This window comes from Poecile atricapillus, chromosome 2 (genome assembly GCF_030490865.1).
Source record: "Poecile atricapillus isolate bPoeAtr1 chromosome 2, bPoeAtr1.hap1, whole genome shotgun sequence".
NCBI classification, from domain to species: Eukaryota; Metazoa; Chordata; class Aves; order Passeriformes; family Paridae; genus Poecile; species Poecile atricapillus.
In genome coordinates, this window is record NC_081250.1 from 30,219,781 (window position 1) to 30,236,611 (window position 16,831).

Sequence of the window (16,831 nt, forward strand, 5' to 3'; positions counted from 1 at the left end):
GCTTCTGGCTGGGGATTTTCTGTGAAAATACTGCACACAAACAGAAGGCTTCCTATGCTATTTGTACACTGTTGATACAAAGGCAAGCAAGGTAGAATGCAACAAACTGTTTGGAAAACTCACTTCAATTCTTAAAATTCCTTTGGAAACAACCAGTGCAATTCTTTATCTGAATGGTACGATAATCTGACTGATATGGTAAAAAAAACTGTTAAATGGAATTCTTATTCTACGTTATGGTAACTTATCCCACTCCTTTCAAGTGTCTCAAGAGTCATGAAAGCATATCTGTGATTTAAAGATATTTCTATTGCTTTTCAGACTATTTGCTGCTACCCAAGCTTGACACAGTATCAACAACTACTCAATGCAAAAGGGTTTGGATGGTTTCTCTTCTGAGATCTGAACCCCTGAGTGTATCTGGTAGGTAGATCAGCCTATGTGACTGGTCCATCGATCTAAAAAGTATTAAAAGGATACTTCAAAAGGATACTTTTGGTATTCTATCAAGCATACGTAGGCAGAATTTTAGAATTATACTTCAAGCAATTTGTGTACATGAGTTTTAGTTTTGCTTGATGATGGTGTCGCAGTGGGCTCAGTTAGCTTTTCTAGTAAGAAGAATTTGTTTACATCATTATATCATAGTTATCCTTCCAGACATTAGGTGTAGGTCCCAAACAGGAGTTTGGGCCTGAATTTTCAGGTTACAAACTGATACAGTAGCGATTACAGTGATACTGGCACTGTGATTGTTACAACAATACAGAATTTTGCCAGTAATTTAAGAACAAAATTAGGATTTTCAATGTTAAAAAGAACATTAAATAAGTTATATCTAAAACATTTTGGGAGGAAATATCCACTTAATAAGACTAACAGCTAATAAAAAACCCAAAAAACCAAATAGAAAGCAAAGTTATTCATTATGCATTAAAAAAATTATCATCATTTACCATATTTGTATTCTGCAAAATTAGTGTCTATTGTGTCCTCTTTACATAAATCCAGATGAATATATCATTCTGAGAAGTCTAAGAAGCCTGACTAACTGTACTGCAGTTATCACATGGTACAAAATGTTCTTGGTTAGGAAATGTATTTAAAAAACAATAATCTGAGCAGAGGGGTATTAGAAGTGATTCTAAAGCCTTTTTTTTTCTTTTTTCTTTAAGCAATGTTTTCCACTGAGTTGTAAAGGCTTAATCTATAATCAATAAAATTTCTAGGACAGTTAATCGACTTATAGGGGATGGATGTAGAGGAGAAAATGAGAAGAATTTAATAGCTATGAGTAAAATAAATATTCTGTCTGCAGTATCAGCAACCTCAGGTGTTCAGAAACATTAGCCAAGCCCTAAGAATCATGACATTGGAACTGAAAGTTGTTTACATATTCTGTGTCTCCTGAACCTGTATGAAATTGTCAAGTCATATTTTTAGGCTTTGCTTTGCAATCATAATCACTACAAAATCTTTTAAAAGCTTATTTCCTCTGGCAATAAATTACTTGGCTCCAAAAACCATATAAGAAAGAAGCTAAATATTATAAGTTGTAATAAACTTTTAGGACTTGGCAAAAACTGTGAGAATACTGGAGAGCTTATTATACTTTCCTTCCACTGTGCATCACTGATGTTTGCATCTTGACTATGTGTGAGGGACTTTATTAGTACTCTATGTGTTCTCAGAGTTGAAGCTTTAGACCTTTGAAGTCACCTTGGGGATTGGCTGCACTCTTCTGCTCGTTTGTTTTGCTGCCCACTTACAGCGGTTTGTTCTTAACAGACACTGATGCAACTACAACATGTAGAGATTTAGTTTAACCACTGGAAACAGCCACAGTAAGTTCAAACACCTGAAACAAAATGCATTAAGAAGTGACAGCACAACAATTTTTGTTTATTTGAATAACAATGTTTCCTCTGGTTATCTGGGACTCTCACAATACTCTCCCCTGTGGACTTTACAACAGAAATCAGTGTCTGCTCTCCTGAAGGAGAGTTAAAAAACTGGTCCTATGTCAATGCCAAATTGTTTTTCATGTATTACAAGGACTACCAACTCCCTCCTTCACCAGACAAACCTGTTCCTCAGGCACTCCTCTTCCTCATTTTTGGACGCATAGTCAGAGAGTCCATTACAAAGAATTTCATTTGGGTGGATTTTATATACAAGGTGCATGCAATGAAGATTTGATTCTCTATTTGTTTCCATGGTTTATTTGCTTTATTTTTGACATGCTGGTTTCTCCTTAAGTTTTTCACAAGTTTGGTTTTCTGGAAAGACAGACCCATTTCTCCACAGTCTATTGTGAAATAATTGGAACCATGTATGCCACTACTGCTGACATAGGGACATCAGCAGTACACCTAAGGTCACAAAGGACCAGTAAAGGCATAATCTTAGGTAGGATTTTGCAGAGTGACTCACATGCCTGAGCATTAGTCCTTGCAGCAAAGGCATATCCTAAAGTAGGACAGTGAAATTTTCTATGATAAATCCCATAATTTCCTGATAATTCCTGTTCTTTCTTAAAATAGTTCTTCTGGAAATGCCAGCTGGAAAAGAATTTTTAAGCTTAAAATACATGTTTAGTCTTTCCCTTTCTCCTTGATGTCAGTGGGTTTAACAAAGGTTATCACTTTTCTTCAGGCTGAGAACACAGTACTTCAGGCTTACTTATGTCCCGTATTACAAACAGTACAGATGCTGCAGTCAAAATAAGTCTCAAACCAAAAGTACAATCACAGGGATTTTATTTGAAAACACTCAATATAAACATCATTTGACCCAGACTACTCTGGGGTCAAAGTTGAGATTACAAAGTAAAAAATTAAGCTAAAATCTCTTTAACAACTGTGCACAGGAGTCTGCAGTGCAGTTTTGAGTTGAAATTTAGATCTGCTTAGTCATCATAGTAATGGAGATTTTGGATTTACACAGATAACTGCCAGAAAAAGCCCAATTTACTCCAAACTCACCTGTGCTTTCGAGGTGAGAAAAAAGATTTGTCCTGTCCGAGCCTAATGTATGACTGATCTGATCATTGTTATTTTGAATTTTTATCCACCTATTAAATTTAAAATTGTGAGTTAGAAACAATTAGGTATATTAAGTACTTCTTCAATACATGATGCAATTAAAAACTTATGTAATGCCTTCAGGTGTTGCCAGAGTTAAAAACAAACAACACCTCTAATTTAACTTGCAAATTAACTGACAGAAGTGACAAAGAACAGGGCTGGAACAAATATTTTCCAGTTACAAAACATAAATCAGCTGTGCTAGATCTTTTCTTGCTTCTTTCTGGAGCAATCCAATGAACACGCAGTTAGAAAATATATCAGGGGAAAGAAACAAAACGAAGTTAGAATAACATACTTGTTGAGAAAATTTAAGATTAAAAAAAAAAAAAATTACAATCCCATTTACATCCAGCTGTGAAAAATAAATATCTTCTCTGCAAAGTCTAGTGTTCATCCATCTGTACCTTCTCTGCTGACTCAGTATCATTTTTATTTTTTCTTTTGTTCTTCACCCAGCAATAGCTGTATGTAATACATTCTTAGTTCTATTCCTCCATTTTCATAGGAGAAATATGCTTCCTTTCTGTTCCTAGGCCCCTGGTGTGGCAACAACTCCATATTCCTTTCAGAAATACCTCTCTTTCTCACAGCTCAGCATGAACATATCTTTTGCTTGCCACCTGGGGAAAATACTGTCCCAGGGGAGTGAGCAAGCTGCCAGGATTCATCCATCTTCTGCCCTTCCCTCAAACCAAAGAGCTTCTATCTCTGAAAGGAAGTGTGCTCAGGAACAAGGCTGATGGTAGCTACCAAAAGTGTTTCTGGATAGAATAGTCTCACTAATGGGGAAAGGATATATTTGCTCTGTAACTTTAAACTGTATAGCTTTTCAGTAAATATGAAACAGCTTTAAATGGAAAAATAAAATAGAGTTCATCACTATAGCAGGTTCTGGGGTTGGTTTTGCTGCTTGACCTAAAGCTGCCATCTGTGAAGACATGTGCCTGAGCCATGTGATGATGAAAGATTCTGCTGTAGGCAAGCAAGTTTTCGTTCTTCCTCTTGGAACAGAAATGCTTACTTATGTGAATCCTAAAGTCTTAGAAACTCGGGTAAGTAGAAAAAAATGCATTTCTAGTTTGTGATATGGGTACCGCTGGACTCAAACCCCTCCATCTTGGTTGTTCCTAATGCTTGAAGCCCTCAGAAACTTTTGCATCTGTTAACTTTACTACTGGAATAACTTAGAATCACTCAATGCACAGAACTTACACTTTAACACAAATATGCTAAAGTGTCTGTAGGATTGTGACCAAAGCACATTTGGGCGTCTTCTGCCACCTGCTACTGACTGGGTAGCTCTATTCCAAACAGTGCTCCACAAGCAGATTAATATTTAAAAAGATGTGATCAGTCTTCTTCTCCAAAATCTGGAGATTTCCAGGACACAGAAGACCTCTTTAGCAGTCTTTATCCAAAAATAACTATAAAGAGACAGAGCTCTGTTCCACAAGGACATTTATTTCAGTGAGGATAAGGAAAAATACTTTCCTTACCTTAGGTGAGAGATATGAATAGAATTGCATTTATTCATTGGGATCCACGTATCTGGGAGTAGGCTAGTTACACAGAAGTTGGCAAAGTCTTTCTAAACTGTTTCTTAAACTTTTACATTCTATTTAGACAAAGTTCAATTGTGGGATGAATTACAATGAATTGGAATGAATCTAGAATGAATTAGAGTCCTGCATTCAAGACAGAGAAAGCAAAACTACGTATATTTCCATGGAAAATTTTCTTTTTTTTTTTTTCTTTGGAGCTAACACACTCATCATGTATGTAAAGTACACAGCTGCTGATTAAAAGATTGCAAAAAAAAAAAAATTTTAAATGTACAGAATGAAATCATTTGAGTGGCATTTTGTGATTTGTTTTCCAATTAGGAATGACATTTAATTTTAAGAGTTGATCTGTTTTTAAGATAACATTTTGTTGGCTCAGGTGCATATGCCTACTAGCGTGATTGCTGATTGGAGCTCCCAGGGTTTTAGGCACAGATACATGGTACTTACATCTTCTTCCAAAAGTCTCAGTTTTAATGTGTAGGACTATACTTACTGTTGTGAATGACACAACCCCAAATGTATTTTTGCGTCCAGTTTTTATATATCATGTATATTTCTAGATTTTTATGGAAGAAGTAGGTTTAAGATTCTCACTGACTTCACCAGTATTGGTGGTAGACCTTTCTCTTCAAGAATGAGGTAAAATGCACCTTGTTATGCAGACCACAAACTGTCATAAGGTCAGTTTTGAGGTGTGTAGGCATTAGCATTGGTTTGACAGTTTTGACATTAAAATCCTATGGTCGAACGAATGAATAGCTAATAATGGTCTTCCTTCATAATAACTATTTTTAAGTTTTCTATCTAAAAATGGCAACATTTACAAGGAAAATTAACTTTTTTAAAGTGCCCCGACTGTATGAGATGCTTCATAGAAATAAGAAAAACTACATCTATTACTTGCAAATAAGAGGCTGCAGTGATGGCTCACACTCACGTTAACCTGACACAAATTGACTCTGTCTCCTCATGTGCCCAGCTGCTCACTCCCAGCATCTCCCTTAATGCTGCTACAAGCAAGGAGGCTTTTGAGCCAGGCAAGTGAGAGTACATGCACCCATTTTTGCATGTAATCAGCAGGATTTAATCACATTAAACAGACTGTATAATCATGACCTGATTCTGCAAAACTGTGGGTTTGAGTTTTGCATCTTAAATGACTGCACATTTTAATCACGTTATAGCTTATATGATACTAAGCAAAAGCAGGAGACCTTTGCTAAAGCAATCTATTTCCACTTCAATAGGATTCAGTTGACAACAGTACTGAAGGAAAACCGTGATGAGGGAATTAGTAGGTTGGATATGGGCTTTTTTATATAATATCAAAAAAAATAGGTGTGCCAGAAAATAAAAAGAGGAAGGACAGGCAACCAGATTATTTCCTGTTTTGCTTTTAGAAAATTGTTTTCTTTGAAATTCTTGCATGCCTTTAAAAAATACTTTAAGCAAACTGCCCGGATTAAATCAAAACAGTAATTATGATTTCATGAGTTATTCTGTATCTTTTAGGACTGAGGCTTTGATCTCTGACATGCTATATTATATTAGTATTTATTACAGACCACCATGCTGTTACTTGGCAAACAGGGAATCTTTCATTATGTTGGGACTTACATATAGTTAAAGTATCTTGCTGGGAGTATAGAAATAATCTTTTTTCCTATATAAGCTTAATTCTATAGTTAAATTTTGTTTTTTATGAACAATAGGGAAATTTTCCAAACCAAATAAAGTGTCAGCTATTCTTAATGTATTTGTTGTTGTATAACATGCAGATTACTGCTGAAGGCTATATTTTAAATTGTATTTTCAAATTGGTTTTTATGAGATAACAAAAATGCCTGTGTGGGCTCAAATATGTATGTGTGCCAAATGCATGCACACATGCATGTTTATCTCTCTGTTTTCCATTAATGCCTTTGAGCCCTTTGGCTAATTCAAGCCAAAATTAACTTAGGACCATAGTTCTAAAAATAAAATATGTTCTTACAAGGCTTGGAAAATGGCCAAGTAAAATAAGGAAATCTTATCAGTGTTCTTTTAAAGGAAAAGTTGTCGTGTAAGTGCATACATTATCAGACACTAGAGAAGCTACCTTGAGGACACCCTGTATAATTATCTCAGATGAGGGACTTCTTGGCTGATACCTAAACTGGGTATTGCATATTAAGATACGTTCAAGATGCCTAGCTGTCTGGTTTTATGTCCTTTCTTTACCAACCTTGGTAAAGGTTCCAAGTCCTCCATTCATGTGCAGCCTTTGATGTTACAGCTGTTAAGTCCCTGGAATGCCCAGCTCCATTAAATTACTTGAAGAGTTTTAAAGGGTACCTGTTGCCTCCATCCAGCCTGTGTAGGTGTTTGCTGCCTGCTGACAGCAGCACCTAATAGGCAGTGTCCCTCAGCAGCATACATCCAGCCCTGCTACCCTGTCCTCCACCCTCTGGGATGCTCTGTAGTGCATGGCAGTCAGACAATTCACTGAAACCTCTAAAGATAGATTTTCAGAAGCTTCTCAGCTCATTTTCACCTCTGAAATCGTAGGCCAATCTCCACGGACTAGCAGAGACTTGGTGCTGCCAGCCACTTTCAAAGGTCTCCAGAGCACTCGATCTAGTAGCTTAAAGTAATCCAAAGTGTAAGAAACCCTGCAGGGTGTGCCCCCTTTGATACTTTAAAACTGTTTTGTTGGGTTTTTTCCCCGTTTTTCTGAGACTTCCTATCCAAATACTATGTGGAAGAATAAAAGTTTCTCATTAATATCACATGTCTCTATGGCACTTTTGTCAGACTTCTGGGGCTTATATTATCTTCATTTTCTTGAAAACCCCACACTTAAATAAAGTTTCATTGTTCATGATCAAAGAGGAAGCTTTAGGAAACTATGTAGTAACATAAAAGCAAATCACAAAAGAAAAAAAAAGCCCACAGCTTCACACTTATAAAATTAATTTTGGTTTTTTTGTGATTTTGATTAAGTAATTCATATGTCCTTATATTGTCCTTGTATATTAGTAGTTTGTCTTAAGTAGGTAAAGATGTTAAGGAGGACATTCAGAACATCCATAGCAACAGCAGAACTACAGTCATATACTACTTTTAGATTTTTTTTTTTTTGTTTGCATAGAAAAGACACTCTCTGTTTGGCATAGGGTATAACTACTATAAAAATGTGTTCTAAGTTGTAATTTGGTCTTTTCTGGTTATTCTGTATGCAAATATATTCAAAATGCTTGATGAAGTACTAAAGCTTTCTTCTATGTGCAACTGCATTTAATATAGAAATTAGGAGAAAAAGAAATTGATTTATTGATATATTTATTTGAATTGACAGATATTTCATTTTGCAATACATTTTCCAAGTTCTAAAATAGTAAGAAATATAAGGACAAGTATTTACATCTTTTAAAGTAATTATGGAGGGCATTTGGGGAAGTAATCATCATCCATGCATGAAACTATTGCTTTAAAGGCAAACATCAGTAGTTTTTTCATGTAAGGGTGCATGTACATAGTAAGAATTTGGACGCTTTTATGGAGCTTGTGATCTTTTATGGAGCTTGTGGATAATGTTGGTATTTCTAAAATACTTTGCTATAGAAACTAGCATGGAAGACCATTGATATAAAAAAAAAGAATCTAATTAAAAACTTTAAATAGCTGTGGATGCATTCCATAGTTCAATCATAAAAACTTATTTATAGACAAATTGTTCATTGACTAAATATGCATTTACTTAAATACTACAATCAAAACACAAAATGGAGAAAAATTATCTTATTAAATAAAGATAGAGTGTCCTACCATTTCAGGTACGGTATGAGATTTCAAATTAAAATGATGGAAGTTTCTGTAATGTCTTCTTCCTACCTAGAATAACCAAACTTAATATTCATGGTAGATTTAAGTTAAAAATTTACTTTCAAAGGCTGGTTATAAATCTTAAGTAGCAGAATAAGATGTCTTAAAAACTGAAAATTAATATTAAAGTTTGGTGTTTTTTGTGGATTTATGATGTAGTAATGCACTCTTGTAATAATCCCATGTTGCCATAGGTCTATATAGCACACCCACTGCAAATCTGGTCTTCTCCAAGACCTTTATTGGCCTCATCCCTAGCAGTATCTCCAATGTCCACCCCAATTTGCAAATACAACCCAAACTGCCCAGCACTCAGCATATCCTAAATCTACCCTCATTTTACCTGCCTTCTTTATGGTATGGCTAATTCAGTGACATCTGTGCTGGCTGGCTGGCCAGTGTAAGTAGATCAGCCAAGCACTTCTGTTAAACAGGGTATAAATGTTTCCATTCTATTTGTCTTTCTTCTAATGAACATTAGTACCAGCTCTTTTCTCTCTATTGGTGTAATTTTCTTTTTCACTGAATATGAGGACATACGTCAACCATGAAACCATAGTGCTTTTTGAGGTCACTGGTCACTTCCAAATTGCCAGGAGAAGACCTTGCACAAGGAGAACCATTTCATAACTTCTGAGGGGAGTGCGCAAAAAAGAGCCAAATTTGAGTTTTCAAAAGTCACATTATCTTTTGACTCCCTTTTGCATTTTTTTTTTCATAGAACATTTAACATAAAACCCATGAACAATTATATAGAAGTAATTCTGGTCATGATCTTTTTGAATCCCATGCATTCAGTCTAGTGCACAAGGTCCTAAAGTGATATTGGGTTAAGTATGTGATTTTGAGCTGCTAAAAAGTGAGAAACAAACTAAAGCTGAAGAAGAACGGGCCTCTGAATCAATATATCTTATGTGAAGTCACATCATATTCCCTGGATGTGTATTCAGAGATGACCCTTTACTCTGTGGCTCAAGTCTATAATAGACTAGGCCTGCCACTTCCCCAGTAGTTTAGTAGTTTGTCATCTCTGAACTGAGAGTACAGGGTGTCACTGACGAGCATTTCACTTGTGAAGCTCGTTCTACATTGTCTGTCAATCCAATTATAATTATGTTTATTCATGAAAATCTGTAGTAGTTTCTGATGTTCTCCCAAGCTTCTAACATTAGTTCAGGAATACCGTAAGATTCTTTATTTTGCCAGTTTCTTAACAATCTGTCTGAATTTCCTTTTAATCACATTTCCTTCTTTCTTTTTTCCCATATACACCCCAGGGGACCTAATTTAGTGCATTACATCTTCAACAATGATGGCTCTACATTTATGCTTAGCTGAAGAATTGACTCAAAATTAGAAATAAAAACCTCTCCAACTAAAGGACAAAGCTACTGATAGGTGTATAAATTCACACAATTGTTTTAAAGTCAGAACATATCTCTTATGCAGTTGTTACCTGTGAGACACCCAGCCATGTCAAAAAACACATTTCTTATAAAATTTGGGGCAAACTGTTTTCAAGAATTACTGTATCTTATTCATCACACAATTGCTTAGTACAAAGTCTCTTGAAGATTAAAAATTGCATTCTCTGATGCAAAGCAGATTGTTACTAATTGGAAATAAGTATTGTCCCGAGTCTTCATCCCAGCAGGTGTTATTAATGTTTCTAAAGGTATACCTATGTTCAATGACCTTTTTAGGATAATTCTCTTTCTGAGAGGATTTCAGAGATGATCTGGTTGTTTGATGATAACAGTTGAACAAAATTTTGGAGGTATTTTTTTCATCAGGATGATTGTAATTCCAGAGGAATTCTCCTGGTGAATAAAGACGTATGGTTCAGGGCACCAAGTGCACAGAGAGGCTGCAATTTCTGTGAGAATCCTTAGCTGAGACCTGGACCCACACAGCTTCTGCCACTGGCTCAAGACCTCCATTTAATCTCTGTCTTGTTCTTTACTTGAAACTTAAGTCCCTTACAATTGATTGTTAATGGGAGCAGAACTATGCCAAAACTCTCGTTTTTCCATGTGTACTAAAAATCTATTCTTTTTCAAGCCCCCATACTCAATATTTTGGAGTAGAGTTAATAAAACAAGTTCTCTGTCTAAAAGTCTGCAGCTAACTTATTGCTCGATCTAGGTTTCCACAATGGCATCCGAGAAAACAGAGGAAGGAGTGGTGGGGAAAGCAGTAGGAGTACAATAAACAAGATTATGTTTTCCTAGCAGAATCAAAGGTACTGGATGCTTCCTTATGTTTTAAAAGGTCTTGTGTGGTTTTTCACAACATGTGCCAGGTGATGTTTGTTTTGTACTGGGGTTATTTCTTTTATTCTGGGGCTATGAATTCTCACGCTGATCTTTTTGCCCTGGGTAATTCTGCAAGAAGTGTTGGAGAATTGTAGAATGGTTTGGGTTGAAAGGGGCCTTAGAGATGCCCTCCTGCAGCTCCCGTCAGTGCTGTGGTCTCTGCCAGAGCCCTATGGTGATGCAGGGCCAGCAGTGCCATAGTGTGGCTGCAGGGTGGGAAATGTGACTCAGCCTGCCCCCTCCAGTCCTCCTACTCCAATTCACTACCTTTATCGAGACTACTCATTAGTCTTACTTTTTCTTTCTTCAGAAGATAATGGCTCTTACTGAATAAACCTACCAGCCATTAAGTGGTACTACTTTACTGATGAGTGCTTGAAGAAACAGGACTTAGCTTGAAAAATTTAGATGAAAGAAGTTTCTCAAGCAAGGACTTCTTTCAGACTAATCCTGCCTCTCTATCAGTACTTGGTGTATACATTAATAGTATTAGAATTTCTGAAGAAGGTTTGTAAGGAAAATTTGCTATGTGTTTGCTTTCATTGTTTCTTCATTGTGAACTATATCTTTTAGCCTGTTCAGTGACAACAGACGTCAGAGCAGGTTATTAACTAAGCTAAGCTTTGCAATTTGACTTCCAAATTGCAAAACAGAGTTCTGCAGCCAGAAGCATATTTAGAGTGTAGCAGCAGTGCAGCACTATCTCCAGTGTCACTCACATGCTTTCAGTGGTCCTAGATGAAGTTGGCAAAGCAAGTGACTGGTGAATCACCCCAGCTGCAGCAAAGCAATTGCATTAGGCAGGTAGAGACTGGGATATTTGACCCCTTCTCTTGTCTTCCAGATGGGACTGAGATTCAAAACTCCAGACTGTGGAGGTCATAGGTTGTGTTTGTTCACATTAGAATTGGGTCACTGCAGATTATTTTTATACCTCCTTTTTCTACCTCCTTTTTCTTATCTTGCCCATACTCAGGCTGCTTATTGAACAAAGGCTGCCTGAGCTACTAGTAGAGTTAAAACCCAGCCTCTGCATAGATCTAATTAAAAAAAAGTGATCAGCTACAAACTTATATTTTAAAGGAGTTAAGCTGTCTGAATGAAAAAAATATGTGCTTTTTCAAATACTTTCCGTTGCTTTGATAGTTGTCTATCATTGAACTTAAGTACAGAGAAGCACAAGTCCTTGAAGAAACCTGTATGTAAATACTACAGATGAAAGCAGTTCTACATTAAAAAAACCCCAAAAATGTTCTGCTTCTAGGGAACAGGCATGCATTTATGGATAGTCCAGGTATTCACACTGCTTGTCCTAGGTATCTGTGGCCTTCAAGACTATCTACAAACACAGATGTACTTTTAATACAAAGTATGTAATTTTAATTTTCTGAAAATATCACCTTGTATCCCTTTCAAACAATACTAAATTAGGCTCTGATTCTGAGCATCTCATGTATACTCAAAACAAATAACAGGATCCTTAATTATTGCAGACAAGAGTCCCTTACAGGGGCAAAACCCCTAGTAATAGTCCCTTTTTCTTCTATTTTTAAGGGATTTTAATGGTAATGAAATTAAACAAACATTTCCAAATGCGTGAAACGGATTATCTGCCATTACTACATGTCTAAACCTTCATTTCAAGGTCATCCAACTTAAACAAAATTAGGTGGATGAAAAAGAAAGGAATTGCTGTGCACAAGTGAGGTGTGAAAAACTTATAAGCAGATCAGACATACAAAGTAGGAAAGAATTTATTTCTTTGTAACTGTAGCTTGATAAACAACTACTTGACATGGACTGAACTGCACAATTTCTCTGTATTTTAAGGACTAAGTACTTCAATTGCAAGAATAGCTGCAACTTTTTTAATATTTAATGGCTTTGTGCAAACTTTCACTATTTCAGTGTCTGTGATGTGAGGAGTCTTCTTCACAAACCATGATGATGATATAGCAACAGTAGCAGCAAGGCTTTTATAAATACTTTTAAAGTGCTAGTGACAGACTTCATTCTGCATGACAGCTCTGTAACAGGGAGTAACATGGTTATATCATGTCAGCTACTGTCTGAGACAGAATTTACTGGTGGATTTGAGGCTTGTAAGTTATTACAGAGGAGCAGAGCATCATGCTTCCAGTATATAGTGACAATAGAGTGAATATGCACAAACCACCTATTTTTTGGTTTTGTTTTTATTACTTGTTTTACATTTGAATTTTGTCAGGAGCTCACTGTTCACCCATGCAGGCCTTTGCTTAACCTCCTGCCTACCAGCTGGAAGGATCCTTGAAAAGCAACTAAACCTCTTACAACCCTCATTCCTCTGGGACTGTCTTACAGGATTCTTCCAAGTAACCCCCTGAAGAGGCCTGAAAGTCAGGGCTATGATTCTGTTTATTGGATTTGTTTCCTTCTCTCAGAATCCTGAACTCCACAATGTCCTGTGGAGTCACTGCAGCTAAAGCTACCCTCTATTTGTTCCTTATTTGCCCATGTTAGAGAGTGGCCACCAATGCCCCCCAGAAACCTCCTGGATGGCTTGTGCTCTGCTCTGTTGTCTGTTCATCAGACAACTGGTGGTTCAAGTCATTCCTGATGAATAATGGGGAATGTGAAGGCGCTTCAGTTGTCTGAAGAGACCTCATTTATCAGACAGTCTGTAGGAGACACCCACCAAACATTGTCCATCCTTGATCACTCCTCTCATCCCAGTCTAAAAGTTTTAAACTGTGTCATCGTCCATACCAGGGCAGACTGCTGGGCATCCTGTCACATATTTTATTACTTGTTTTACAAGTAAAGTTTTGCAGGCTGTTCCTGTTCATCACTGCTATCCTGAGTCCATCCTAAAAAGCCTACATCCACCCATGACAGCTCTACAGTTGTGTGAGCTATCCTACCATTCTCCATCCCCCTGTCCATTCCCTGTGCTGTGGATGTTAGTTCAGGAACTGAAGAGTCACTCAGCTCTGCTGATTTAAAAAAAAAATGGTATAAAATAATTCCCTGTCATATTTTTCCTCTCATCAATTTCTTCTTTCCTCTTTCTGCCTTTTTTTGCAGGTTTGCCTTATCCCTCTCTTCAAGCAATTTTTGCTCACCAAAGCTGACCTACCACTTCTTCACTCACAAGCTGATCAGTTGGTTCCAAAAGGAGAGGGGAGGGGGAGGTAAAATGGCTTAATCTTGTTGGCCAATCCTTTATAGGTGGCTACTAATTTAGGTTTATCCTCTCTATTCAATCATAGATTTCTTCACAGCTTTTTTAAGATTTGAAATCTTATTTCCAGTTTGGTTTGTAGGGAAAAATGCACGAATATCTTACTGGGAACAGGCTTCCAGACTTGTGAACATATGGCATGATTTGGTCAACCACATTGTATCAGAATACTAGCACAAAAAGAGAATGTAATAAGCTTGTTCTTCATTAAAGGATTGACAGGCGTTAGTGTAAGGGAAGGTATTAAAGGGGTCTAACTTCCATCTCCCTTCCTGCCATAGACTGCATGACATGCACCTTTTATGTACTTCTTGCATCTCTAATTGGGAGATTTTAAAAAATATAATATCTGTGTAAACTGCTCTGGGAAATCAGATGACACAAATGATCAGTATCTGGAGAAGGTAAGTATTCAAAGTATTATAGATGACAATATAGTGTTGGCTTTTGCATTTATGTATTAGCTTTTGCCTATTATTAATCACAAAGATTTTGATATGGTACAATTTATATTTCCTTTTAACTGTTTTTTGGTATAGTATAATCTGTCAGTTTATGTATGCACTGTATAGTTTATATAAATAGTAGTGTGATAAATATGTCTTAGGCTGGAGCATAATATTGAACTAGAGACTATGTGAAGTTAAAATGCTTTTATCCATGTTACTAACTCAGAGAATTGTGTAAGATAATTAGGTGGTTCCTCACGTTTGTGGACTGTTAGAAAGGATTGCAATATGATATTTGCTTTTGTATTTATGTATTAGTCTTTGCACTGATCATAAGTATTTACATATAGTATTATATATACCTTTATTTAGCTGTTTGTTAGTGTAATGTAATCTACCAATTTAAGTATGTACTGCATAGCATATAGAAATAGTAGTGGGGTGGTGTTATAGGCCTTAACTAAACAGTGGGTGTTAAAATACCTCTATGTAACCCAAATAGAAGGTGTAAGGCAATCATTTCTTCACTGACTGAATTCTCCAAGTGCTAAGATAACCGTGACACAAACCAGAGCACTGGAGGACAATTAGAAAATGCCATGTTAAATTTAAAAAGGACATACTAAACCCTTATAAGAGGATGTAAAACAACAGGATGGAGACACAAGAAGGAATAAAATATATTAACTTGACACACAAGATGCAGATAGACCAGAGAATGAAGAAACCAAAGAGAAGAATTCCTGTAACATCAAACAATTCACAGCAGCGTGTAAATAATGTGTGGACCTAATGAATATGCATGTACCTCAGTAATATAACAGTATAGTTATATTGTTGGGGACTACCAGTGTGTTCTTTGGCTGTTTGCCAGGAGCACCCCAGCACTGGACTTTTGTCTCTTATTTTATTCCCTAATAAACTTTTTAAAAATTCTGAAGCGTTATTCTGTTTTTCACAAAAGGACATGTCAATCACCACCTGCACTATTCACTACTGTCCTCAGCTGCCACAGCTGCCTTAATGCAGAGATTACTTTCCTACAGGGCAACAGAGGACTTGTCAGCACTTTCAGGTTACTTGTTGGGATGGAATGAACTCTCCTCATAGCAGCACTGTAGTGCTGAGGCTTGTCTGTGTAGCCCAAGCAGTGCTGATAACACATGTGTGTTTTGGCTATTGCAGAGTGATGCTTGCACAGCATCAAGGCTGTCTCTTCATCCTCCCCTGCCAAAGGCCAGCAGGCTGGGGGTGGGCAGGGGGCTGGGAAGCTGGGAGAGCTGTCCCACACTCACCACAGGGATTTGCCATACTATGTGATGTCATGTCCAGCAATAAAAGGTAGGGGATGGGGGCGTAGGGAAGGTGGAAACGGGCAACTTGTTTTTAAGGTATTTGTCTTCTGAAGGACTCCTGTAAGTTCTGAGGCTCTGCTTCCCAGAAAATGCCTGGACAATGCCTGCTGATAAGAAGTGGAGAATAAATCTTCCTCTTTCTTTTGTTTTTTGTTTTGCTTTTATGTACAGCCTTTGCTTCTTTCATTAAAGTGCCTTCATCTGGACCCATGAGCTTTTAATCTTCTTTTCTCCCAGCCTTGATGAGGAGGGGAGCTGAGCAAGCAGCTTGGTGGGCACCTGGCAGTTAGATGAGGTCGACTCACTACACTTACTTAGCATAGTTAATAATAGTTTAAATACAAAAAAAAAATAAATAAAAGAATTGTTGCAGCACGTATAGGGGGCAGTAGATATTTATTTGCTTTAAAATGCATCTAGGATGAAATCAACCAGCTAATGAATTTGTTGAGGTTTGCAAATACACAGGCAGTCCCAATGGACTGAAAGTGACTGCCAAATGAAAAAGAAACCCTGGTTTCAATAATACTTGCTCAGACCATTGATCACCATTAACAGGGTGAGAATAACCTATGCCAGTAATGATCTCTAGCTCCTTACTGACTTTTAAATGGATTTATATCTGTCAAGAAATTAGGCACATCATCAGATTCCATTTGTAATGTACATCAAATGTGTACTTCCTTTGCCAGTGCTCAAAGACTGTGCTGACTCTGGTACCTGGGTCCTGAATATTGTAATAGTAAAGCTGTCTATCTTGAATATAAATGTAACCAATATTAACATCAAGGATTTAACTCTAGGTGGCAGTTTATTCCGTATATTTTTTAAATGCAGTCTAAGCAGAAGCCTACTGATCAGCACCCTTTTGTAAATGCAACATTATAAATGCTGAAAGAAAAAGCAAATAAAACTGTGATGACAGTTATTCTGATTTCTTAAATATATTTCTTCCTATAACCATGTCACTG